This window comes from Jaculus jaculus, chromosome 14 (assembly GCF_020740685.1).
Source record: "Jaculus jaculus isolate mJacJac1 chromosome 14, mJacJac1.mat.Y.cur, whole genome shotgun sequence".
Lineage (NCBI taxonomy): Eukaryota > Metazoa > Chordata > Mammalia > Rodentia > Dipodidae > Jaculus > Jaculus jaculus.
The window spans coordinates 76,100,972-76,127,215 of NC_059115.1; the positions used below are offsets into that span (position 1 = coordinate 76,100,972).

General features: G+C 44.2%; 1 long non-coding RNA gene across 4 annotated transcripts; it reads left to right on the plus strand.

Annotated features, from left to right (window-relative positions):
* The first annotated feature begins 299 nt into the window (after positions 1-299).
* On the plus strand, positions 300-25,442 carry LOC123454842. Of its 4 annotated transcripts, none has more exons than XR_006633509.1 (9): positions 300-606; positions 855-1,135; positions 7,123-7,273; positions 8,398-8,606; positions 14,245-14,314; positions 15,184-15,322; positions 16,020-16,083; positions 24,619-24,694; positions 25,072-25,442. It is a non-coding gene; the product is annotated as an uncharacterized LOC123454842 (long non-coding RNA). The 4 variants fall into 4 exon arrangements; XR_006633511.1 differs by having other exon boundaries at positions 25,103-25,442; XR_006633510.1 differs by having other exon boundaries at positions 15,184-15,214.
* Positions 25,443-26,244: the final 802 nt, after the last annotated feature.

The window sequence follows — 26,244 nt, forward strand, 5'->3', positions numbered from 1 at the left end:
TGAAGAGAGAATTCTGCGGGGGAAACTGTGGTGACTGCCAGTCACTCCAAGGGACTCTCTCCCGGGGCACTGCCCAAGAAGGTAGAGGACCACTTACATGGAACACACTTCCCGTCCCCCCTTCTTAGGCAACACAATAAAACACCTTAGTCTTTGAGAAGTCTAAGGCTTTGGTTATCATAAAGGCCCACTACTATATATATACCTTTGGGTTCTGCAGTGGCCTGTAGAATGCTTTCTTCCACCCATGAGAAAAGAACTGTGCAGTCAGAAGTGCTCAGTGATGGCATTACAAATTGGTCATAGCATGAGAAGTGTGCCTCACTGCCTGGCCTGAGCTGGTCACCCACACCATAGAAGACAGAACTCTGTCTTTGGAAGGCCCCTTGTTAGCCACAGTCCCTAGACTTACTGGTCCCTTGAAGGGAAGTGTGGCCTCACAAGTAAAACCCACCAATTAGGAGATGCCTTTCTAAGGAGGTTTAAAAACTGAGGAGCAAAAGCAATGATTCTGTTCAACGTGTAATTCTGGTGATTTAAACTAGATGTTTTGGTGGCCAAAAGGATAATTGCTAGGAAACGAAATCAACATTAAAGTAGAACCAGGTAAAGATCCAGCCACATTTTGGAGTCCAGAAAGAGGCTTTCTTTTTCTATTCTTTTTAGAAAGAGAAAGGATAAAAGAGGAGAGAGAAGAGAGAGCAGAAAGGGGGGAGAGGGGAGAGCGCAAGAAAGAGAGGAGCGTATTTAGCAAGTTAAGAGGTTAAATATTTGAACAGATTCGTAAATATATAGACAGCCTTTGTTATTCGGGATGTGTAATAATGCCTTTTGTGATGCTGTCTGGCTGGGAGGCTGGGGAGTCGAGCGTGCCTGCCACCTTCTTCAATGGAGAATCAACTGGAAAGCGCCTGGGTCCGCAAAAGAAAAACAGAGCAATCCTTTGGAGGAAGAGGAAACTGCTCTCTCCCCTGCCTTTAAAAACAAGAAGGAAAGAGAAAGAAAACAAAGGAACGCAGTCGGCATGGAAAGATTATTCACCCCCCACCCCCGTTGCTGTGATTTTCCAGGAGCGTGGTGGAGAGCCATCGTTGGGCTGAAGTAATGTCCAAGTATTGTCTAAGCCGATGACAAGGTACAAAACTGTTATCTGCTACTCATCTGTGATTTCTTTGAACCCCACTCCTGTGTCTAATGAGGGGGTGTGGGTTTGGGTGTTCAGTGCTCGGACGCGCTTGGTAGCCGAGTAGGGTGGGTTTCTTTTTCTGGACCACTGCACTGGATGGCATCTGTCCGCTGCCCGTGCCCGCGGGCGGAGGACGCAGGCTGCGGGCGCGTCCCGCCCACAGGCGCGCGCGTGCGTGCGTGCGTCCATGAGTGTTGTACACACGCACCCGCAAGTGCGCGCCGCGCAGGGCGCCGCGGGTCTTCGCCCCCGCCGGCTTCCTGCCTCTATTAGCATTATGCAAATAGAGTCGTTGCTGGGTCTTTTCCTGGAGGGGGAGGGGAGCAGCCATTGCTATTCTGTTCTAGTATTTTCTGGGGAACCTTGTCACTGCGTGTGAATATATTCGAATGCCTTTCCTGGGGCCGGTGTGTGTGTGTGTGTGCGTGTGTGTGTGTGCGTGTGTGTGTGTTGGGGGACAGCATGGACTGGTCGGTGGGTGTGTACCTCGGCGTGTGGGGGAGCTTGCAGTGTCTGAGGTGTTGGTGAGGGATCTGTGTTCTCCCCGGGAGCCCTGCCTGTCCCAGCCGCACGCGTTTTGTGTTCCCGAGGTGCGGTTATGCGCGGATTTACATATGCGTGCCTATTCTCCTGCCTTCCTGCATTGTCTTTCTTCACCACCCACACCTTATGTATGTATGTATGTATGTATGTGTATATATATGTATATATATATATGAGTGTGTATATATGTGTATGTGTATATGTATGTATGTATGTGTGTGTATATATATATATATATATATATATATATATATATATATGGTCTCTTTATCTTTTCGGCCAAGTGCCACTCTTACTGCTGGAAGCATGTTTATTGATGTGATCATCTGAAATGAAAAGTGGTCTCCCACGAAGGGGATGGAAGAGAAAGGCGCGTTCATCTTTCTTAATAGACGGGGCAGTGCCGGTTGACTGGATCACAGGGTTTCCGCACTTTCCGCGTGTGAGGCTGCGTGTGCTGGGGGCGGGGCGGGGCGGGGCGGGGCGGGGGACCGAACCGCCGCTCGGAGCCGGAACAAAGATGGGCCGCCGCGCCCCCTCGCGGCCTCGCTGCGCACTGCAGCGACCGGGCGGCGGGGCCCGGAGACCGCAGAGCCGTCCGCAGCGACCCGGGTCACGAGCCACCTCGCGGAGCCGGCCCCCGGCCTCGGCCACTCACGGGGCGCCATGCAAATCACCTCCCCGGCTCTCCCGGCCCGCGTGCGCCCAAGAGGCCGTCCCGAGCGCCCCGCCGCAGCCCCCGACCTCCCTGCCCCGCCCCCTGCCGCACCCCCCCCCCCCAGCATCTGCCGGGCAAGAGGGCAGCGCGGGAGCTTCATGCATATGCATGGGCATGGGCATGTGCACACGGGTCCTCCCCGCCCCTGGGGGTCGGAGCGCCTCGACGTGCGGCTCCCAGTTCCGGTCCAGGCCGCCCCGCGCCCCGCGAGCCTTGCCTTTGAAACCCTCTCGAAGGTCAAGTTTGAGGCTTGCAGAGTTGCAGCCAGAGGCGTCGAAAATGCAGGGGTCTGCGGGGAGGTTGCGCACGCAGCCCGATTTTGCAGGGCAATGGCCTTCTTCTTCCCCAGATGGATGCTCTGCGCCGCGCACTGCAAGGGGCACATCCAGACGCAGGATGCTTGCAGAAGTTTATTTATTTAGTTAGCTGGCTTTTTTTTTTTTTTTTTTTTTTTTTTTTTTTTTTTTTTTTTTTTTTTTTTTTGCAGGCACAGAGCCACACGGTGTGTACATTAGGCACCAGCAGGACCTTAAGCCACAAAGCACCGGGAGGTCCGGCGGGCGCAGGGGGAGAGGGATGCGGGCGCGCGACCTGCTGGAGGCGGGCGGGTAGGGTGAGGCGGCGAGCTGCGGGGGAGCGCGAACGGGGTTGTCGCTGCTGCTCCAATCCGTCCTCTGGGCCCCCTGCTCTGAGCTGACCTTGAGACACACGCGTGGGGCAGGTGCCACCGGAGAAAACCACAGCCGTGCGGAGCTTTGAGATCCTTGCACGAGGAAGGGGGAAACTGCGAGGCGACCTTGTTCCAAACGTCCTCCCTGCGCCGCCCCCCACCCCCCGCCCCGAACCCTTCCCGGGCCTGCAGTGGGGATGGGCGCCGGCCCCTGCGCTCCCGCGTCTGACACGCCCAAGTGAGGAGAGCCAGGGCGCAAGGTCACAGCGGTACCCTGCCAACGTCTGTCCGTGCCGCGCGCCTTCACGGCGTGGGGAGGGGGTGGCTCTGGACTGCAGGCGCGCTCTGCACCATTTCCCAGGGGGATCACACCGCGATTTCCAGGGGCGCGGGAAATGCGGGAAGGCAGCCGGGGGCTGAGTGGTTCCCGCCCTGCGGGTGGGGGGTCTCTCCTCTGGCAGGAGGAAGAGGAGGAGAAAAACGTGAAGGCACTGGAACACGGATGGCCATGGCATCTTCCAGGACGGTAGTGAGTTAGTGTGTTGCCACAAGGCCGCCGTGAAGCCATCAAAAGTGAATGGACGATCATGAAAGCGATGTTGGATGAAATGGCAAAAAATGCCTGTGCCATCCGTGCCCATGGTACCTACATGGCACACCGCAGAACGCAGCAGTCTCGTAACTACGTGGTAGGGAGCACAGACCCACGTCGGTGTATTCCAGCAGCAGGGGGAAGAAGGGACCTCCCTCCGAGTGGTGGACGTGTAGGTGTATAAATAAAGCTTACTTATTTGAAAAAAAATAGAATATGGGCAAACGCGGCTTAGTATGGGAAGGCTTTATCGAGGACACGCTGAAGCTACGTGATAAGCGGAACTTCTTTGTAGGATGAATAATCAACAATTTTCCTGACGGCGAGAAAGAAAAAAAAAATATTGATTATGAAGCTTTTATAGTTCAGAAACAAAATCTCAATCTATATACAGTCAACTTCCCTTTTCTGTATGAATATACTATATGTAACCTACATACAGTGAAATTCACGCCGTTTAAGGTTCACAAATGCACTGTCCCGTCATATCCCCGCCGGCAGGAACCAGAGCGCTTATCTCATCAACCAGAGTTGCCCAGCGCTGCCCTTGGAGTCCAGGCTCTGCCTAGTCCTTTAGACCCTGCAGGCCACTGATGGAGTCCCCGTCCCCCTGCTGTTAGCCATCTTTTGAGAACGTCACACGCACGGGGTCGTATAGCATGTTGCTTTTCACACCAGGCTCTTTTCACTTAGCAGGATGAATTCGTCGTCAACTGTGCCACCGGGTGTGGGTCAGCCGTTGGCCATCCCCTTCCTGCGTGGCTCTCGCGGCTCACAGGGGCCTCCTCATCCACTGATGGACCCGTTGAAGGCTGTCTGAGCCCCTCTGGATACGCAGTTTCTTGATTCCAGGCGCTGAGTTGATTATTGTCTCAGGTGTGTTCATGTGCAATGTGAATTTTCTGTGAATGATTATGATGCTGTATAGTTGAAAGTGTTCAGACACGTCTCCCTAGAAGCTAAATCTACAATCAGCTATTAAATACTGTGCAGTGCTGAAACCTATCCAGCCAAGTGCATCAGCGAACACGCGGGTTCACCATTTTTTCTGGATTGCTCTGTGCTGATTCGGTTGTGGTGGGTGGAAGGAAAGAGGACTAGCTGGAGACACGGCTGATTGTCGGGAAGTGCGGATTGACATGCAGGGTGAGGACCCGGGATTCGAACTCTGAGCATCCATGCACTTCCTTGCCTGGGACTACACCTTGCTTCCAAATATTTCCTAAATCCTTGGTGAAACGATTGACCTTTGCCCTGTCGCATCCAAATTGAGCTTGACCAGCACACAAGGTTCCCTCAGGTTGCTTCCAGCATGAGGGCTGGACCACCAGTGAATGGGTCTGGATTCTGAGCAGGGTTCACAGTAATTCCAGACCTTCGGCCCTTGGCGTTTGGTTTCCTTTCATTCATTTCCCAATGGTATTCTGAGAAGTTGACGGCTGCGTGGCAGAGACTGAGTACTGAGCTCAAGCACCCAGTAAGCCCATGGTTATTCATGTAAGGATTTCTTAGTCTGTCTCAGAGTCCCAACATCAGATACCAACAGTTTGTGAATTACTTGCTGCTGAGAAATTGTATTATTTATTTATTTATTTTAAAAGCTCTAGTCCTCTCGATATTATGTGAAAGCTCTCTTTGTCAAAGGAAGCTGGCCAGCAATAATGTGCAAGATGGCAGGAAAAGAAGTGAAGAAATAATTCACAAATGATTACCTTCTGGGTGTGGTTCCGAGAGGATGGGAGGAGAATCCCAGCTGGAAAACGTGATAACATTGAGATCAAAGCAGCTCTGTTGTGTAATCCTCATGCCCTTGGCAGAACAGGCTGGGTTTTGATTTTAAAACTGTATCCATTTGCTACATGCGAGACTTTGAGTGTGTCATCCCTCTCTTTCCTTCTAATAAGCATCTTCCTCAGGCAAGAGACTCTGGCAAAAGAAGTTGCCCCAAATATTGGACTGAAAGGCTAGTGAGGAAACAAACTCTAGGAATTTACTTTGGATAGATTTCAAGGAAAAGTCCAGGAAGTTTATAATCAAGAGATGTAAATGCCACATTTTGACTTGAAGGCTGTGGGCCATGCAAGTCCATCACTTACAAAAGAGCAGAGGAGTAAACCCACTGCCATTTGTGATTTTAATCCTCCAGCAAAGTTCACCTCATGACCTGTAAGCTTCTCATTAGTCATGGCAAATTGTACTGATCATGGAATCTACTGTTTTCCTTGTTAATTATAATATATCCAAACTTCTTGGTTTTTAGGGCACTCTGAAGATTTCGAGAAAGTGGTAGAGGAAATTTCTCCTCATAAACTAATTTACAGGTTCAAGTAAGAGACCTTGGAAGAACACCTCCTAAGCTTTTTTTTTTTTTTTTTTTTTTTCTTGTGTTGAGGTAGGGTCTCACTCTAGCCCAGGCTGACCTGGAACTCACTCTGTAGTCCCAGGCTGCCCTTGAAATCACAGTGACCCTCCTACCTGTACCTCTTGAGTGGTGTGATTAAAGGCTATCACCACCATGCCAGGCTACCATACTAGGTTTAATTTTATTATTTTTTAAAATTTTTTTGCTGACCTGGAATTTACTATGTATTCTCAAGATGGCCTCAAACTCATGGTGATCCTCCTACCTCTGCCTCCTGAGTGCTGGAATTAAAGGCGCATGCCACCACGCCCGGCTCCTCCTAAGTTTTGATCAACACATATTAATTGCTCAGCATGATTTTCATTACAGTATTTATGTAACATGCATATAATGTGTTTTGATCATGTTCTCTCCCCATGACCTTCTCTCCTCCTCTCAACTCTCACTGATCCTTTCCTCTTGACAACTAGTCCTGCTCCTACTTTTCTCCTTTTATTTTGCGTGTGAATATGTGTGTGGTGGGGACCTGTGCATGCGCACACACGTGTGATCTGTATGAGTGGGGGTTGACAGTGCTCCTATGCGTGTGGCCACCCATTATGTGTGGGTGCACTTGCATTTACGCACACGTACATGGAGACCAGAAGTCAACATTCAGTATATTGCTCAACCACTGTCCACCTTATTTTTCTGAGACAGGGTGTCACCCTGAACCTAAGCCTCAAAGATTTTATCAGACTAGCTAGCTGGAGATCCTCCTGTTTCCATCCTTCCCAGTGCTCAGACCGCAGGTGCTTGCCACTATGCCTGGCGTTTAAGTGGGCAATGGGGATCTGAACTCAGATCCTCATGCATGCGTGGCCATCATGTTCTCCACTAAACCACCTCCCCACCTCTGTGTGGGGCTGTCCTAGTGGGTGTCGTTAGGGTTGCTCACAAGGGCATGGGTCGGGTGTGTTTACATGGGACGTGGCTCTCCCTGGTGTGGGCAGTGGCTTGGTGGATAAAATGCCAAGCACATCATTCTAAGTACCTGAGGTTGGATCCCCAGACATCATGTGAAAGCTGGAAGCCGCGGCAGCCTTCTGGAATCCTAGTGCTCCTACTGCAAAAAGGGAGGTGGAGTCAAGAGAGTTGCCCAGAAGTGCTCAGACAAAACTGTTAACAGCAGGGAGAGACCCAGTCTCAAAGAAGATGGAGAGGTGAGTACCTACCTGAAAATGTTTCTTTCTTCCCCAGGACCATTGTCTGTGTATCACCCTCCTAACTTTCATCATGATAGCTGCCATGGTACTTCATAAACATGCTTAAGCTAAGACGTGCAGACAGGTGAGGCTCATCCAGCCAGTGACGTAGTGGCTGTTTTCCATTTGTGCTACTAATAAATTGGTGCAGTCTTAGAATCAATATAGTTATTTCTAATGAAAATAAAATAAAGCATAAGAAAAACATAGGCAGAAACACCTTTAAAGAACCACCAGTTCCATGATCATGGATCAAGCTGGTAAAGCTTCTAAGCACTGTCTTTTAAAATGAGATTCTGTTCAGGAGTGTTACAGTTGCATAATATAAATTGGTGGCTCTGGCTTTTTAAACTCTGGTTCTTTCTCCTGTAAAGCAGCATAAGTGAGTGCCTTATCATAACGGTGGAATAATGACATCTCAAGGCCTGTGTGCTGCATTCACAAGTAAGGAAAGTCCCAGAATGGGGTTGACTCAGCACTACCTGACCGGGCTGCTAATGCGCTGATGAATACCATTGCCCCTAGGAATTAAATACAGAGGTGCCCACGGCTTGTGTAAAGTTCTCGGTGCCATTTGAAAAAGGTACTTGGAGAACAGATAAGGCTGATTTTTTTTTTTTAATTTTAATGTTTTACTCATCGGTTTAAGTACATTTATGGTTTGCTTTGTAAAATGTCAACACACATCCCAAATGGATAACATTTAAAAAAGATTAAATTTCCTCTATTTACTTTAATATCATCTAAAAAATGTGGTCATCAAGGCCTACAGGTTCATCAGTTAAGATAGTTCATTCAAATGATTATTAAAAAAAAAAAAAAAACCTAAGTACATTTTCTGTTATTTCTAACATTGTCCCAAATTCTCATTGGATAGGATTCCCACAAGGTAGTGCTAAAGGGTTCATTTTAGTTTTATGCACTTAGGAAGGGTTCTAAATGGAGCTTCTATCTACGGAGTGGCCAAATGATTGCTGAGAGGGGATTATCTGTCACCTGCTTGCTATAATGCTCATTTTTAATATTATAAATATTATTATGCATTTGAATGTTATTTAGCCAATAATTTAAAATGCTGTCAGGCAGGGAAGATGTCTCTGTTGGTGCCCAATCACGATGAGGACTTGCAGTTCGGATGCCCAGCACCCATGCCAAGCCAAAGAGAAGCAAACATCTTTAATCCCGAAGCCTGAGGGGACAAAGACAGGAGGATCCTGCAGACCTGTGGGCGGTCCACCCTGGCACTCACAGTGATGAGCAACAAGAGGTCTTGCTTCAAAGAAGGGGAAAGGTAAAGACTGACTTGAACTTCATCCTTTGACCCCCACATGTGCTCCGTAGCATGTGTGCATCCACACACACACACACACACACACACACACACACACACATACACACACACTCTCTGACTTATGGAGATTAAAAATGAAAATGCTTTCACATAAATTGCTCCATTTCTTGTAAATCATTTCATTCAATCTTTTTAAAAAAGATTTTATTACTTAGTTAATTAGTTAAGAGAGAGAGAGAGAAGGGGCACATCAGGACCTCCAACCACTGCAAATGAACTCCAGACGCAAGCACCACCTTGTGTATCTGGCTCACATGGATCCTGAGGAATTGAACCTGGGTCCTTTGGCTTTGCAGGCAAAATGCCTTAACCACTAAGCAATCCCTCCAGCCCTCACTCAATCTTGTAAGAAAGATGGACACTGACTATTCATTTCACGGTGAAGGAGACTGAGAGTTAAAAATACTTAAGATTCCTGACATTTTAGAGTGTGTTTACTTAGTGCCAAGAAGTTTCTGTTCTAAGTACTTTACAAGTTTTCATTCATTGACTCTACACAGCAGCGATAAGGAATAGATACAATTACATTCATTTTGTTTTGTAGATAGTGCATCAAAGGCCCGAGAGATGGCTTAGTGGTTAAGGTTACCGGCCTGTGAAGCCTAAAAGAAGGGAGGCGATGTTGGGAGCTATGAGCCTAACCTCGGCCATGTTGACAGAAATCGCCATATAGCAAGTTAAGTTTCTATCTCCTCATCTAAATGCTCAGTTACCAGAAAAGAAGAAATCGTATGCTTGGGTGATAACCCCCCCCCCCATGCTGCTGGTAACTCTGTGATCTTTGGCCTGATTACGTCCCCTTCCCCCTACAACCTTATATAAACCTACATGTGAGAATAAACTCTTGAGGCTTTGACCAGAAACTAGGCTTGGTCTCCTTCCTTGTGTCTGTTTGCCTCTTCCCATTCAGGTTAACTTCCTCTTGGGTCCTTGTTCAACTCTCCGCTGGCTGGGGCAAGTGGCGCCCCACGTTGGGATCTATTACAGTGTCTGAGGCCCTGGTGTGCCAATTATCTCTCTCTAAAAAATAAAAAAAAAAATTAATAATAAATCCATCCAAAGTTGACAGTGAGTGGTGGAGGCATTCCACTCATCTCCTGTTCAGATCCCACTGCCTCACCTCCACCACTTGCTGCCCAGAAAAGAGTCAGCAGCTTGCCCCAGGGCAAGGTGTGGGGCCTTGAATTAGATCACAACTCTTCAGACTCTATGCATTATGTGTTTGACTGCAATAGTTCTCATCATCATTTGGCTTGACTCCACATTATGTTTTACAGTGTTGCATAATCCCTCATGGAAGGTTAACTGTTTTCAGTGCAGGCTAGAGAGAAAATGATTCCTTGTATGCATGGATTATATCCTCCTATAACTGGATGTTCTCCCTAAGAGGAACTACTGAACATGTATTGAGTTGAATCAAAGTTGTAAATTCTATGAACGTTTTAGGCCTTAAGACTTACAGTTAGAATATTCTTTGACATAGAAGTAATGTGGGAAGTAGATTAATAAGCCAAGAAGGGAAAGGACTGCTGTGATAGGAACAGGCCAGGTAACACTGTACCCTCGTTGCTTACACAGTCTTTACTATGTGCCAGACACACTCTCCGTGGGACAGCCCACTTTGTCCTTATAACATTGTGTTATTATCATCATTTGATGATTAAGCAGACTTGGGTGAAGATATTCTCTTCTTCTGGGAATGATATAGTTAAGAAATTTAGAAACTGTATGGTTGGTTTAGAGACTGAGAAACTACACAGTCTACTGGAGACAGGTTGGGGCTCTGAGAATCCCCACTCTGGGAGTTCAGCCAAAACATTGCTGCCTGGGAGGCTCAGTTGTGCTGTTAGCTTGCAGGTCAAGCTCACCTGTTCTTTCAGCCCTTATTCTTTCAATGAAATGCTAAGGTACTACTAAACTTTCAATAGACAATCAGTCAGTTTTGGACACTTTCAGTTATAGATGGAGACAGCTACAACATACTTGTGATGTAACCAAGGTGTTGTCAACTTGATCTGTCTAGTAATCCACAGGAATCCCTTTGGGGTGGATCCTTGAGGTGGCTTCCAGGAAGGATTAACTGAAGGAGGAAGTCCTTCCCCCAGAGCAAACCCTTCCCTAGAGCGGGTGGCCCCTCTCAGAAGGGGACTTTATATAAGGAAGTGCTGGGTGAAAAGAGCCCTTCCTTCTTCCTCCCACTTGGCTGCCGGAGCTGCTCTCTGACTTCCAGCGTGGACTGAAGACCCATGTGGATTGAAAGCTGGTGGCTCCTCAGGAAGCTTCCAGGCCTTCAGTGCTGGATTGGGACTACTAGGCACCTGGCCACTGGACTGAGCAGCTACTGGGTTCCTTGATTCTCAGGCCTGCAACTGCTATTGGACTACCATAAGCTAATCCAATAAATTCCTTTTTAAAATATAACTCATTTCAGCGGTTCTGCTCCTCTAGACACTAATACAATACTTAGCCCCTCCGAATTCAGCCCTCAGTTGAGTTTCTCACTTTTGGGGGCTCCTGTGCATACCAATGGATGCTTTCTTCCTTGTTTAATATTTTTTTCTTTACTATCTGGATCCTGTTTTATAAAGCCTATTACATACATTCTTCATACAAGCCTTCGCTTGTCTCATGGGGCCCAGAACTGTAAGGCTTTACCGTCCTCTGGGCAAGAACTCATTCCAGCACAGCTCACCAAGAGCAGAGCTATTGCTCTTCCTCCCGTTTCTGACCAAAGCATGCACACTATATTAGCAATCCATTAATAAATGTGTATGGGTTTATGTATAAAAAATGGGAGAAAGTGATAATACACGTCTTATTCCCAACTCAAAGAATTTTTTTTTTTTTTTGATGTAGGGTCTTACTTTAGCCCAGGCTGACCTGACACTATATAGTCTCAGGCTGGCTTTGAATTCACAGTGATCCTCCTACATCTGCTTCCCATGTGCTGGGATTGAAGGTGTGCACCACCACATCTGGTTTCAAAGATCTGTTAATAGTTTTTCCCAATGAATTTTTTAAAATTATCTTTAGGCATTTCTTTTTCTCCATGTCCTCCATACTTACTTCTCTTCTCCCCATCTGTCTGCATGCTAGTGTCCACATCTTTCTGAGATCTTGCTCTTTCGCTACGGGTGAGAGGTTTGGGGTGTTTCCACAAGGCATTGTGTGATGAAACTTAATCCTTATTTGACATGCTGAGAAAGCGGAACCATAACTTGATATGGTGTTTGGAGGTGGGGTCTTGAAGATGTGACTGAGATTAGGCAAGGTGCTAGGGTGGAACCCTCATGATTATATTGTGGTCATTTCATAAGAATATGAGAGATCAGAAACACACACACACCTCATATTGTCTTGGACCTCATCAGGACTCTGTTAGCAACAAAATATTAACAGGTGTAGCCCTTGATCTTACACCTACAAAAATACATGCCACCATAAACTCAAGTATTTCATAACAGTAATCAAAAAGGCTAACATATCCTCTTGCTTAAAAACATTGGGCAGATTAGGTGGTCTTACTATAACCATATTTTGCATGTTTTTTCATCAGTTCAGCTTCCTTCTTGCAGCCTTTTACTATCGTAGCTGAATTATTTCATTCCTAGGAGGAGCATGTATATCTTAGGGCCTTTGTGACTTTACTAATGTTGCTTTGCTCTGTCTGGAATTCTGTTACCTCTTTTTTTAACTTGGAGAAATGCATTCATCCTGCAGGATAAAGTTCATTTGTGTTTCTTATTGCAACCTGTGATCCTACAGATAGAATTAATTGGTCATTTCATTAATATATACTTCAATTTTCACAAAAGAGTCAGCATCTGGTGAATACTTAAGTGATACAATCCAAGTATCTAAGAAAATGAGAATTAGAAGTCTTATAAATTTCTAATTTAAGTAATTTTATTATATATATTCATATAATTTGCCCAGTTGAGTAGTTTAAAAAATAAAATGTGTACCTAAGTGAGAATTTTTCTCCTTAAAAGAGCCACTTCCTATATCACCATTACGCTGCCATTGTTTAAACAAGTTTAAATTCTTCAGTTTTCCAGATTCTACAGTCCAATATTTTTATTACTCCCAAAGAGAATATATAATTATATTTGAAAACCAATTTAATTTTGGAAATAGTTCAGTCTTATTTGGCTTAGTGTTCTCAGTAAAATCAATGTGAAAAGCTGTTTTTGGTCCAAAAAGAGGTGAAACTATCAAGTGATGATATTGATTTTGTGAGCCTTACAGAATCCAAAAATGGGATTTCTAGACATAGTGTCAGTGATGGAGTCTCAGGTGATAAGTCGTTGCTGAATGCGGTGATGCTAGGTTTGACACAAAGTTGAACATCATGTTATATTTGTGACCAAGCAATCTTGTTCTTATCTATGAAGTCACAGTCTGCATATCATGTCCAATATTCTTGCTGAAAATATCTAGCAGTAGACTAATGCTTTTCAAATTCATGGTAGGCATGAATCCCCTGAGGCTGTTGTTAAAGTTAGATTCAAGAACATTGGTATAGGACCCAAGAATCAGCATTCACACCTGCTCTCTGGTGGAGAGCCAGGGTCATCTATTGAATACTAAAATTCTAGGTTCAGTAGCCCTGTTGAGCAAGTTAAGTCTTGCTTTGCAAATGGTAGCTATTACTACCCACATTTAAGATACACCGGGGTTAGTTTGGTCCTAATCAAACACTTATTTGTTGCCTGGAGAGATGGCTTAGTGGTTAAAGCATTTGCTTGCAAAGCCAAAGGACTCGAGTTCAATTCCCCAGGATGCATGTAAGCCAGATGCACAAGGGGGTACACGTGTCTGGAGTTCTTTTGCAGTGGCTGGAGGGCCTGGTATGCCCATTCTGTCTCTTTCTCTCTATCTACCTCTTTTTTTCTCTCTCTCAAATAAATAAGTTAAATTAAATAATTAAAAAAAGAAAAGGTCCATCCATTATAAAAAAAAATTATTTGTGTTCAAGTATATGTGAACTATGCTTTAGGACACGGCCTTTATGGATGAGCAAAGAGACCAGGCCCTCTCGTCTTTTCTATTGGATGCTTTGTAGGTGAGAGCTTTTAATCGCTGAGTCACCTTCCCAGCCTCTAGGTGTTTCTTTATTCAGAACATTGAAGCAATTTCTAAGGGAAAAATGATAAAAGAATTTAAGTGTTTAATCTAACTAATATTACATGGCAGGTATTATCTCATGAGAATGATCAAAGTACATTTTGATATATTCAAAGACGCTATTTCTGATGTGACAGTTTTTGAACCTGATGTACACAAGTACAAAACGATATTGCATAGTCTAAAACCTAAACAGCTAAGAAGTAATCAGAGGATTGAATTTCACAGCCACAAAAACACATCTGTGAAACATAACTTGGGAGTGTAATAAAGTCAAATAGCTTTCATGTTAATAATGGATATTATAAATAAAGATGAAAATGACTGTTGCTTTTTTTTGTTGTTTTTTAGTGTTTAAATGCTTTCATTAAGGTTGCCCATTTAACTGAGAATACTCAGGTTATTTGTGACATACACACTTCTTGAATGCCTCCTATGTGTATTTTACTAGGAACTAATGCCAAAAAGATGAAGGAACTAGAGCTGCTAAGCAATCCAAGGAGTCGTAAAGCAATTACATGGTATGTTGTGTGTCAGGTAAATATTCCAGGAGTTAGTTATTTCAGATTGTAAAATAATAGCAGTAAATTGGCAAAATAGTAGCAAATGTTGAAAAAACTTCAAAAGGGAAATGTATATTATTGAAAATATGACCACACGAATGTTCTTATGTTGTATTTTAAGTTTCCATTAAACCAATTCAGACTATAATTACTTCTGATACTTTGGTACACTTTTAAAAACTATAGGACTAACTCTTGATGGTCAAGTTACATGCTAGTCACTTTGTTGCAGGGGGTGGTGCATAGGAAATTTAAGCAGCATTTCACTGTGTAGCCCAGGCTGACAGTGACCTCAGCACGTAGCCCTGCTGATTTTATCTTGCAGAGATTCCAATGCCTCGGCTCCCTGAGTGCTGGCATTACAGATGCGACTTTTAGTTCAATTTGCATAGGTCTGTTTGCCTGGGCTGAATTTTAGACGCCCAGAATAACTGTGTATGGGGCGTGTGTCTTTCTGTCCCTACTTCTCTGCACATGCACATGTCTTCAGCCTGGGAGTGTAATTTTCCAGGGAACTGGCCTTTGTCTAATATGGAAACACCTTTTATACAAGTAAGGAACCAGAGAAGTGATAGGTTGGACAGCTTAGAATCGAAGATATTTAGATGTCTGGAACTTAGAAAATGTTGTATCCCTTAAGGCAATGTATAACCGCTTGCAATCTTTTTCTGTTTATGTTTATTTCATTGCACTTCTGCCAATAGGAAAACACGAAAGATACTCTTTGCTCCATGTTTAGTTTAAGTATTATCATCATTTTTTTTTTTTTTAAAGATCTCAGGTCTTGCTAGCTTTCTCTCACTGAATTTTTTGCTTATGGTTTTCAGATCCACTAATACCCGAGATGAAGGAGGGAAAGTAAGTGACACTGGGTGCTGAGTTCAAGAAGGGAGGATCATATTTTCTTAGTCCCATAAGGGGCTTGCCCATAACAGCAGACAAGGTCACGTGTGATAGGATGTCTGGGTGAGCAGACATGGTCCCTGTCCCATCTGGGGCCCGGTGAAGGGGCAGCGTCTCAGGCCATGGTGAGCTAAGGCTCTGGAATCTTGGGGGCTGCGAAGAAAGGGCTGCATGCTCAAACTTTGGCTGTTGTCTTAGAATGGAGGGTGGGGCCTGTGATCATGAACACGCAGAATGATAGTCTTTTCTCGCTTTTGTGGCTCATCTCTTATTTACTTACACAACTCCAGAACAGACTTCTAAACATGCTTTATGTGAACTTTTCCTTAATTTTAGCAGGAATGGGCAGAGCCAGTTCAATTCAATCACACACATACATATATGTGTGAGTGTCACAGTAATGTATACGTTTTTACCTGAATTTGGTACAATCCAATAAAATCTATACTTTTTACCCATTTGGTACAAACTACAATGATTAGACTTCCTTTTTTTTTTTTTTTATGTAACATTTCCCTCTAGTCCAGGCTGACCTGGAATTCGCTATGTAGTTTCAGGTGGCCTCGAACTCATAGCGATCCTCCTACCTCTGCATCCCAAATGCTAGGATTAAAGGTGTGCGCCACCACACCCGGCAGACTTCTTACGTTCTAATTGATTACTTTGCATTCTATTCATCTTTCATAGGTTTTTGCCAGGTGGGATCATGTAACATTTCATTTTTGGTCCTCCTTTTTCTGTTCCACATTTTAAACTGTAGAGTGAAAAAGAGGAAATCAACAGAACTCGAGTTGAAACAACGCTGACCATTCTGCAAGAAGTCAGTAAGTAACCCACAGAAGATCGAAAGGATGGGATTTGGTTGCATTTTATTAATAGGAGGTCCACTCTTAATGGTGTATTGTTACTTTTGGTCTCTTAGAACAGCTTTCATGCTCAATTTTTTTTTTTTCCACTGACGGATACTGTTAACTTGCTCTTAAAAAAAGTTTTCCTTTGGTTTCTCTTATTCTACTGTTTTTTGGGTTTTTTTTTTTTTTTTTTTTTTTTGATTTTTGAGGTATGGTCTCAGTCTAGCCGAGGCTGAATTCACTATGCAGTCTCAGGCTGGCTTTGAACTCATGTCAGTCCCCCTACCTCTGCCTCCCGAGTGTGTGATTAATGGCATACACCTCAAGGCCCCGTTTATTCTACCATTTTGTTTCATGTGTCAAAAATAATTTGAGGGTATAGGTGTGTATGTGTGTGTGTTACGTGTGTAGAGGTGTGCATGCACATGTATGTGTGTATGTGTGTGTGTTACATGTGTAGAGGTGTGCATGCACATGTGTGTGTGGAGGCCAAAGGACATTCTCAGGTGTTATTCTCAGGAACACTGTCCACACTTCTCTTTAGACAGGATTTCTCAGTGATTAAGAGCTCAGCTAGATTAGACCGGCTAGCCAGTGAGCTCTAGGGATCTCCTGTCTCTGCATTCCCAGCACTGAGGTTGTGGCGCACATACCATCATGCCCAGGATTTATGTGGGCACTAGGGATCGAACTCAGGTTCTCATACTTATGAGGCAGCCACTTGACCAATGGAGTTATCTTCTCAACCCCACTGACTTCTTTTTATAACTTATAATGTTGGAGTTATCAGTCTCTTACATACCTGATAGGTCATTGTTGATGTGTAACCCAGGTACAACCTGAGTATCACGCTGGGTGTCCTCTGGATGTACAGTGCTTCCTTGTTTTGACCGTTGAGACTTTGATTCTTTTTTTTGTTTGTTTGTTTATTTATTTTTATTTATTTGAGAGTGACAGAGAGAGAAGGAGGCAGATAGGGAGAGAGAGAGAGAGACAGAGAGAGAATGGGTGCGCCATGGCTTCCAGCCACTGCAAACGAACTCCAGACATGTGCGTCTCCTTGTGCATCTGGCTAACGTGGGTCCTGGAGAATCAAGCCTCGAACCGGGGTCCTTAGGCTTCACAGGCAAGCACTTAACTACTAAGCCATCTTTCCAGCCCAAGACTTTGATTCTTAATTCAGTCTTGAACATCAGCAAGTGAGCATGCATTCATTGTAAGTTTTCGTTAACAGTTCAAGATAGGTTCAGTGAAGATAATGAAAGTGATATATTTTATGTGGTTTTAACTGCTTCTTAGGAAGAAGTCTGGTACCACCAGTTCATGGTCAGTCTGAATGACCACCACAAGTAAATGTGGCTAGTGGGATTAACTTTAATTTACTCTTCCCCTCCTCTCTCCTCCTCTTTAGTTCTTCTTTCTTTTTCCTGCTAGGGATTGAAACCAGGCTTTCAAACATGCTAGACAGGTATTTTACTCCTGAGTTATATCCCTAACCCTTCAATGATTTCTTCACTGTACTTTCTATTGTCAGGGTTTATATGGGGTAAAATTTTTCTTAAGTCCTTATTGGACTATTTAGAGTGGCAAATAATCTTTTTGTTACAGGTATGAGGAATAAGTCTGGGAAACTGGCCAGCATACTGACATCTTTTTGGGCATTTTAACAATAATGGGTAGGATATTTATTATTGGTTATTCTAAGAAATCCAAGGAATATTGCAGCTATAATTGTGCTGATTCAATTTTTCTTCCTGGTTCTCTCTGACTGTATTGCACAGACAAAGCTTATTGTTAGCCCTATTTTACTTTCCAGTGTTTTATATTTTTGGAGGAGGGAACTTTTTGTTTATAGATATAAAAGGATATTATAGCCGTATGTATAATGTATGGTGTATCCTGAAATGTTTGGTAAGGTATTCCACACGGTTTTCTCAAACCCCCCTCATGCGATTCATTCACATATGCTATGCTTATTTTCTTCTGCCCTTGTCCTCTCAACAGTTTAGTATTAATATTTTTCATCAGGTTCATTTGTTCCTCTTCTGAACAAATTCAACTAGTGTAAGAGATATTGAAGAAAGTCACTCAAATAAGAAAAGAGACAGAGTTGGAAGAAACAAAAGTATTATTTGTCATGCAACTTAACTGTTTCATATGCCAATTATTACAGGCTTTTTGTGTTTTCTCTTCTCAAAAAAAATTGAAAATAATGATAAACCCCTTTACAAGCAAAGCATGAGTCAATGGTGGGACACAGTTTTCTGTTATCACAAGTTCTTTTAATAGAGTTTAAAGAGAGTTTGTCCTCAATAGAACAGATGTGGACCACATTGGATCTGAAATATCTATAGAGTATTTATGAGTTTAAGGTATTTAGGTATATCTTTCAATATTTGAATAATGAATATGTCTAAAGAATCTTGCTCTTACACTCTTCCAACATAATTTGTTGTTTATTTAGCTAACTTCTAATATCTGTTTTGGATTCCCTAGCCTTATATTTGTATACATCTGAATGCTTTTCAATTTATAAGTGAATGAAACCCAATCAGAAATGCACTGTCCTGGAGGTGTTAATTCCCAAATCTCCATCAGCTGGAAACCTAGCATTCAGAACACCTAAATTTATGGGGGACATCTCAATCAAACCACCAGATTCTGTCACTGGCCCCCATAAATTGATAACCAAACATGATGTAAAATGCAATGCATTCATCCAACTTTAAAGTCCCCATAGTTTTTATCAATTCCGATGATGTTCATACATCCCCATAGTCCAAGGTCTTTTAAATGAGCCATAATACCAAAAAAACTCACCCCCAAACCCATAATGGCACAGAATAAACACTCACACTGCAAAAGATGGAACTGGGCATAGCAAAGAAATATTAAGCCAGTACAAGATTTAAAACAACTAGGGCAAACATCAAACTCTGTAGCTTCAAGTCCAACAACTCTATCAGTGATAAATCTCCAAGTCTGAAAATTCTAATCAGCTACAAATCTCTGGCATTCCAATTCTGTCCTCCAGCTAGGCTACTTACAGTCCTGGAAAACTTAATCTGGGGCAGGCAGTTCTCCTTGGCAGCCATCTCGTGGTCCTAGCATCTCCACTGGGTCTCCGTTGCAACCCACAGTTCATCCTCACAGTTCCATTGGGTCTCCATTCAGGCATCCAGCAAACCTGTTTCACACTGCCCATGGCCATTTCCAAAACACAAACTGCATTACAAACTCAATGACCCTCTCTTTCCTGCATTTCTTATACTACACAATACCAGGTAGGGAGCCATTTTGTTAAGCCAGCAGGAAATAAAGCAGACTTTGAAGAACAGGACACTCCTTGAGCACTCAGGCCCCTTCAAAAGAGTCTACATTCTTCCTGTTGCCCCAGTGCAGGTCACCTGGCCCAATCTCAAAGGCTGTAATCTCTCAATTGCAGCTGAATGGGCAGCAGTTCACCCAAAGATTTTTCTTTCTGTGCCATATCCTTCTGCTCACACCAGTTAATTTCTACACAAAGCAACCCTGCACAACTTCTCAGGACATGGGCATAACAGCCAGCTTTTCACACAAGCTTCCTCTAGCCCAGCCCAAGCAAAGCTGTCTCTTACACTCATAAGCAAAACCTTATAGTCCATAGTTCTTATTGCATTCAGGTCTTTCAACTCTGACCAGAATAGTCCGTCAAGCTGTACTTACAGCACAGTAAGGCATCTCTTAGGCCAAGGTTTCAAATCCTTCCACATTTGTCTTGAAGATCAGCTCCAAACGGCCAAATCCACACACTCGAGTGTCTAGCAGCAATCCCACTCCTCGGTACCACTTTACCGTTGCAGTCTGGTTCACATTTCTGGTAGAAATCACCCAACCAAGAGCAGCTTGTGGGAAAAAGAGGTGTATTTTGGCTTAAAGGCTCTAGTGGAAGATCCATGATGGCAGAGGAAAACTATGACATAAGCAGAGGGTGGACATCAACCCCTGACCCACATAAGGTGGGTGATAGCAACAGGAGAGTGTGCCAAACACTGGTAAGGGGAAACTGGCTATAACACCCATAAGCTCACCCCAACAATACACTCCCTCCAGGAGGCATTAATTCCCAAATCTCCATCAGCTGGGAACCTAGCATTCAGAACACCTAAGTTTATGGGGGACACCTGAATTAAACCACCACAGATAGCTAACCCCACAATGCACGACCCATTATCCCCATGGAGTTAACTGGCATCCCCAGTGAGGAGGAGCCCTTCAGGAGGGGGAAGCAGGGATGAAGGTAAGGATGGTACCAACATGTGCTATTTACACACTGAGTATGTCCATAACTAATTAAAAAAAAATAGTAACATGTCTTTTTGCTGTAATGCTTCCCATGGGCAGTGTGGGAATTGGTTGTCCCTCTGGAGGAAGGATATATTACTCATCTTCCTGTCTCCAGAGTCTGGAGTGGTGTTTAGACTACTTTTGTTGGTGTGTTGAACCAACAGTTACTGGGGATATAGTAAGAGTAAATAAACATGATAAAGCAGACTGGAACTGAAAGGGAAACTAGCTCCCTGCTGGACAGTCCTTACAGTGCTGGAAGACAGCAGCCACCAACAGCATGAATAGCAGAGGACCCTGCAGAGTACAAAATCAACCAGCTCGAGAAGAAGTATACACTTGCGCAACAGTGACACACAGTCTCTACAGGTAACCAGCTCTTCTCTGATTGGACATGAGGCCTGCTCAGTGCCAGATAACTCATGTCTGGTACTGGAAACCAAGTCAAAATCCTACAGTCAGGAAATCCAGACTTTAGAGAGAAGCCCCCACTGATCTCTGGAGAAGAGTGTGTTTGCACACCAAAAATCTCTCAAATAACTTTGCATACATCCTTTAACCCAACCAAATTCTTGACTGGAGAATCTTTACTTGATGATGGACGAAAAGGGAGGAGAGCCAGATCCACTGATAAGACAAGAAGATAACATACTGTCCCAAATGAGACTAGCTACCTGTACCACATCTGCCAGGGCCCAGGTAAAATTGCAGAGGAAGCAGCAACATGAATACTGCTCTCACTGCTAGTCTGACAACCAGCTCCAGGGTGATGGTGACAGACACAGTGAATAATCAAAACCTATCAAAGCAGAAATCCAGAGGCTACAGAGAACTCAACACGAAGTCAGACTTCCAACAGGCCTTCCATGGATCAGAGAACACTGTGGAAGAGGAGGTAGAAAGATTTTAAGAGCACAGCCCTCCACTCTTAACCCAAACAGACTGAGGCTTATATGACCCCACAGTGAATACTGTAACCTCACTGAAGAGGCCCCCTGTATAATGGGAGCCAGATTGAGGGGATAAAAGAGAATCACTTGCCATATATATGGCATTTGGTGAAAATAAGCACTCCATGAATACAGTGCTTCTCTCCAAACTATAGACTATTCTCATGGCAACACTGCATAAGGAGCCAAAACAGGATTGAATATACTTGCTTAGAGAAGTTTGTTCTTAGCCACTTGTCTTTCAGTGATTGATTAATGGCAAACTCTCTTTTATATAAACATCTGACTCTGGTAGTTTACCATATATTACGTTGTATTGTCTGTCAGTTATCTATCTATCATCTGTCTATATCATCTTCCTTGCAACTAGATTATAAATTCACTGAGGCTACCTGAGCTCTTATTATCTCTCATTCTGCACATATAGTAAGGGTGAGCAATGACATTTATTGTTGGGTTCATGATTCATTGGGTATTTTCATGCATGACTTTCTGCATGTTTTCCTCAAATGTAAATTTGGGAGAATCATATTTTCTGTGCTATTGAGAGGTGCTTTGGATTTTGTAAGAATTACTCAGTAGTCATAAAAATAAAGTAAGAGTAAGCCCTTAAACAGTTTTAAACATAAGAGTTTGAACACTATTTGAAAGCTGAAGTTACACAGGTTTGTAGTTTTGTCCAGTGTTGCAGTCAGGTTCGCATTGCTGCTAGAAATCACCCAACCAAGAGCAGCTTCTGGGAAAAAGAGGTTTATTTTGGCTTACAGGCTCAAGGGGCAGCTCCACAATTGCAGGGGAAAATGATGGTATGAGCAGAGAGTGGACATCACCCTATGGCAAACATAAGGTGGACAATAGCAACGGGTGGGTGTGCCAAACACTGGCAAGGGGAACCTGGCTATAACACCCATGAGCCTTCCCCCAATAATACACCACCACCATGAGGCATTAATTCCCAAATATCCATTAACTGGGACCCTAGCATTCAGAACACCAAAGTTTATGGGGTCACCTGAATCAAATCACCACATCCAGACATTTAAATCCTGGATGAGCTATCCCTTCAGTTTTAAGAATTGTGTGTAAATTGTCTTCTTGCTTTCTTATATGGAACTTGCAGATTTTTCCTTCATGGTATTGTTGAGGGCTGAATTCGATGCTTAACTCTCAAGGATACAGCCAGAGCGTGGCATGTACTCAATAAGTGTGAGCTTCTTCCCATGCCTGGGTTCTCTGTCCAGTTCTCTCGACAACATGACCCATTTTACAGGTGCCAATAATGAGGCTGTCCTTAATTAGGATTTCTCCATGAACTCCAGACTTGTTTTTCTTGCCTTCTGGAGATTTACATGTTTGTATTCTCACTTCCCCTTAATATTTGACATGCTACAACCCTGTTTTATGGGATGAGGGTCCTCTTTGTTTTTTGAGAGTTAATCTCATATGGCCCACACTAGCCTTGAACATACTGTGTAGCAGAAGTTGAGCTGGGAATCCTAATTCTATTGCCTACACCTCCCAAGGGCTAATCACTTTCTTGTTCTCTATGTTTATTTTGCTGACATCTGGGGAAATGGACTTGCAGATCAAAGTATAATGACAGCTGTCTTTAACATGTCTAGATGGATGGTGATTGCTGGCCAAATCAGCACCTTCCAGTCTCCCCATGATCTGTTCTCACAGCCTCCACGTCCAGGGCAAGTCCACGTTCTCAAGAAATACTATGCCAAGTCTTCTCTGGCTTTTGATCATAGACTCTTGCTCACTGACATCAATTTCAGAACTTTTTAAAATCATCTAGACAGGCATAATACAGTTGACTAAATTAATTCTCTCAGGGCTGGGTGGATGCTCAGTGGGTAAGGTCACTTGCTGTTAATTATGCATGAGGGCCAGAGATCGCCCACATTTAATTCCCCAACACATAAGTAAAAACCTGAAAACCTGGTGCTGTGAGGGGAGGGAATGAGACAGGAGAATCACGGGGCTTGTTCACTAAAATTGACAAGCCCTGGGTGGAGGGAGAGGCTATTGCAAGGGAATACAGGGCAGGAACAGAAGATGAAACCTGACACTCTATGCCGACCTCTGTAAGTTTCAGCGGGTGCACACATCTGCACACACATGCATACACCCCCCAATTCTATGAAATAATCTTATCCCAGGTCTGCCACCCACTAGGGTAACAGTCTGAGTTTGATTTCTTTACTTTTTTCCGTTGCAGAACTTGTCTTGTTACCTAGATGTTTGCATAAACTTACTTTACTAGCCAAGATTCAAAGTGAACTTTACCTGTCTGGGCTGATGACTCCTGATTTCAGTGGTGCCAGCCTCTGACTCGATACGGTGTCCGTGTCTGGCCCACATTTACCATGTTCAGAAGCACAGACACCATCCTGGAAATCCTCACTCTTACTAGCAGCACTGTAGTTTCTTCTGACATCAGCTTCTTTTGGCTGAAACTAACAGAAAAAAGCCAAAAGTAGCTCAAGTGACAGGGACTTAACTTTTCCTTCCATCTCATAAGATCATCAGTAGGGGTTTTCATCGTTCTGTCCATAGCTCTGCGATGTCGGGGCTCTCAACTGACTTCTGGTGGGTTTCTTGACGTTTTTCTCTTGAACATAATATAGCTGCATCAGCACCAACCATCACGTCTTCACAGCACAGCTTGCCACAGAAGGAAGGAAACGAAAAGAATTTCTCCTGTACATCTCCCCACCCCCCCACCACCAAGAAGGAACAGCGGCTTTTCCCAGATAACTATCAAGGCTTTCCATTAGATCTCATTAACTAGGACAGGGTCAGTGGCTTATGTCCTAGTGTGAGTGCACCCAGGAGGGTAAGCACCTGCTGTTTCTAGTCTCTAAATGTGTTAGTGAAAAGCAGAAAGACTGAGAAAGCTCTCAGGTACATTTCTGCCAAGCCCACTTCCTTCACAGCTCTGGCCTGCTCTTAAACATTTATTGTCAGTGAACGTGGTTAAATCTAGCTCATTGTCTGCTCTATGTTTGTCTCCTGCCTGACTTCATGGGCTGTTTCGTGAACGTAGAAGAGACCCAGCCCATGGCCCTGAGCATGCCTCTGCTCATCATTCTTGGATCTAATTCCCATAAGTTCCCACCAGACGCCAGCATCCCTGCTCAGCTCCACAGCTGCCGTCTTTATGACACACTCCTCTTTCCCTCCATCAGTGGTAACTTCTGTTTACTCCCCATCCCCCGATTTCCAGGTTATTCTCTGTTCATTATAGAAGCCGGCCATCCTGGACATGACATTTGAATTTTGATTACTCCGAAGATACAAAGGTATGATTAAAAGATATTTTCACCATTGTGGAGATGTGGTGCAAACCCTGCTGGTACAGAGATCGCACGCAGGAGTGAGCCTTCTCACTGCAGAGTGAGTCGCGCACTGTCTAGGATGGAGACCTTCCTTAGGCTTCACTGTTCCTCCCCTGCTGGAACACAGCCAGTTAAGTTTTGTGAACCCAGTTAAAAGCCATGATCCATTGGGAATATGGTTGTCAATCAAGAGGTAAAAACTAACATGAATATTGGGAAGTGTTGTGTAGCAGATGCCTTGGAATTGCAGAGGGGTAGGTGGCTCTGGGGGCTCAGGAAGTCAAGTCTGGGAGGCCTGAAACTATAGGTCACTCAACCACTCCCCTTGTTTTGTTTATTAGAAACTGAAACCTTCTTCCTGGGTGGGGGCAGGAAGGAAGTTCCGAAGACTCAGGAAGTCATCGCGTCTGGGAAAGGGTTTCAAGATCCATCCTACGTCTATAAGAAGGGGAAACAGGAACATGGGGAATAGTATCACCTGGAGCTTCCTGCAAGTGGCGCAGTGCGCTGGAGAACTGGAGAGCTGCGGCTTCTGTGTGGCCACCGTGTTGAGGTGGGCGCTCTGGTGACACAGCAGCCTGGGGGGAGCAGACCGTCATCCAGGATGGGCGAGACCTCTGATCCGGCTGCATTTGAGTCACCTATTGCTCCTGCGTGCAAACCCTCAACCTGCTCTGTAAGAAACTCCAATAAACTGGTTGGTTCACCAAAATTGGTTTCCTTGTAATCGTCCTCTGGTCTGTTGTCTGTGCCCTGTCTGGAGAGAAGACGTATGTTTGAGTCACTCCAGGGAAAAGGTTTCCAGTGACAGCAAGGTAGTCAACTTTTGGTCTGAAGAAAAGCAGAGGAAAGTGATGATTTTCCAGAAAATATAGTTTATCAAATAGCAGTAGTCTGGGAAGCTAATGCACATGTATTTTTGAAATGATGGTGTAGCACTCATTGTAATGATTTTTTCATGTTATTGTTTATGCACAAACCCCTTGATGTCAATAAGCTTCCAGAAGTCAAGAAACAAACCATATCATGTGATGTGGTGGCTTTGGAGACAGAGAATGGAAGTTAAGGACCATTTCTGCATGTTCCTCAAGACCATGAAGTCTTTGGAAAGAAACATGGGAATGCGGGCCTTCTGGTTGACCTCTTGCGAGGTAATAAAAATGCGCTCAGGTTACATGGATGGATTCAGTGCAATAACACCTGGGAAGATGTCTTGTCAGCTTCACTACTATAGTATGAATAAGTGATCTCCTTTACTCACATCTCAATAATACCTACAAGAACAGTTACTCAGATGAATTTCTTTTTCGACGTAGAGTCTTACTCTAGCTCAGGCTGACCTGGAATTCATTATGTAGTCTCAGGGTGGCCTAGAACTCACAGTGATCCTCCTACCTCTGCCTCCCAAGTGCTGGGATTAAAGGCATGTGCCACCATGCCTGGCTTCAGATGATTTTTTTTTTTTTTTGGTTTTTTTTGAGGTAGGGTCTCACTCTGGTCCAGGCTGACCTGGA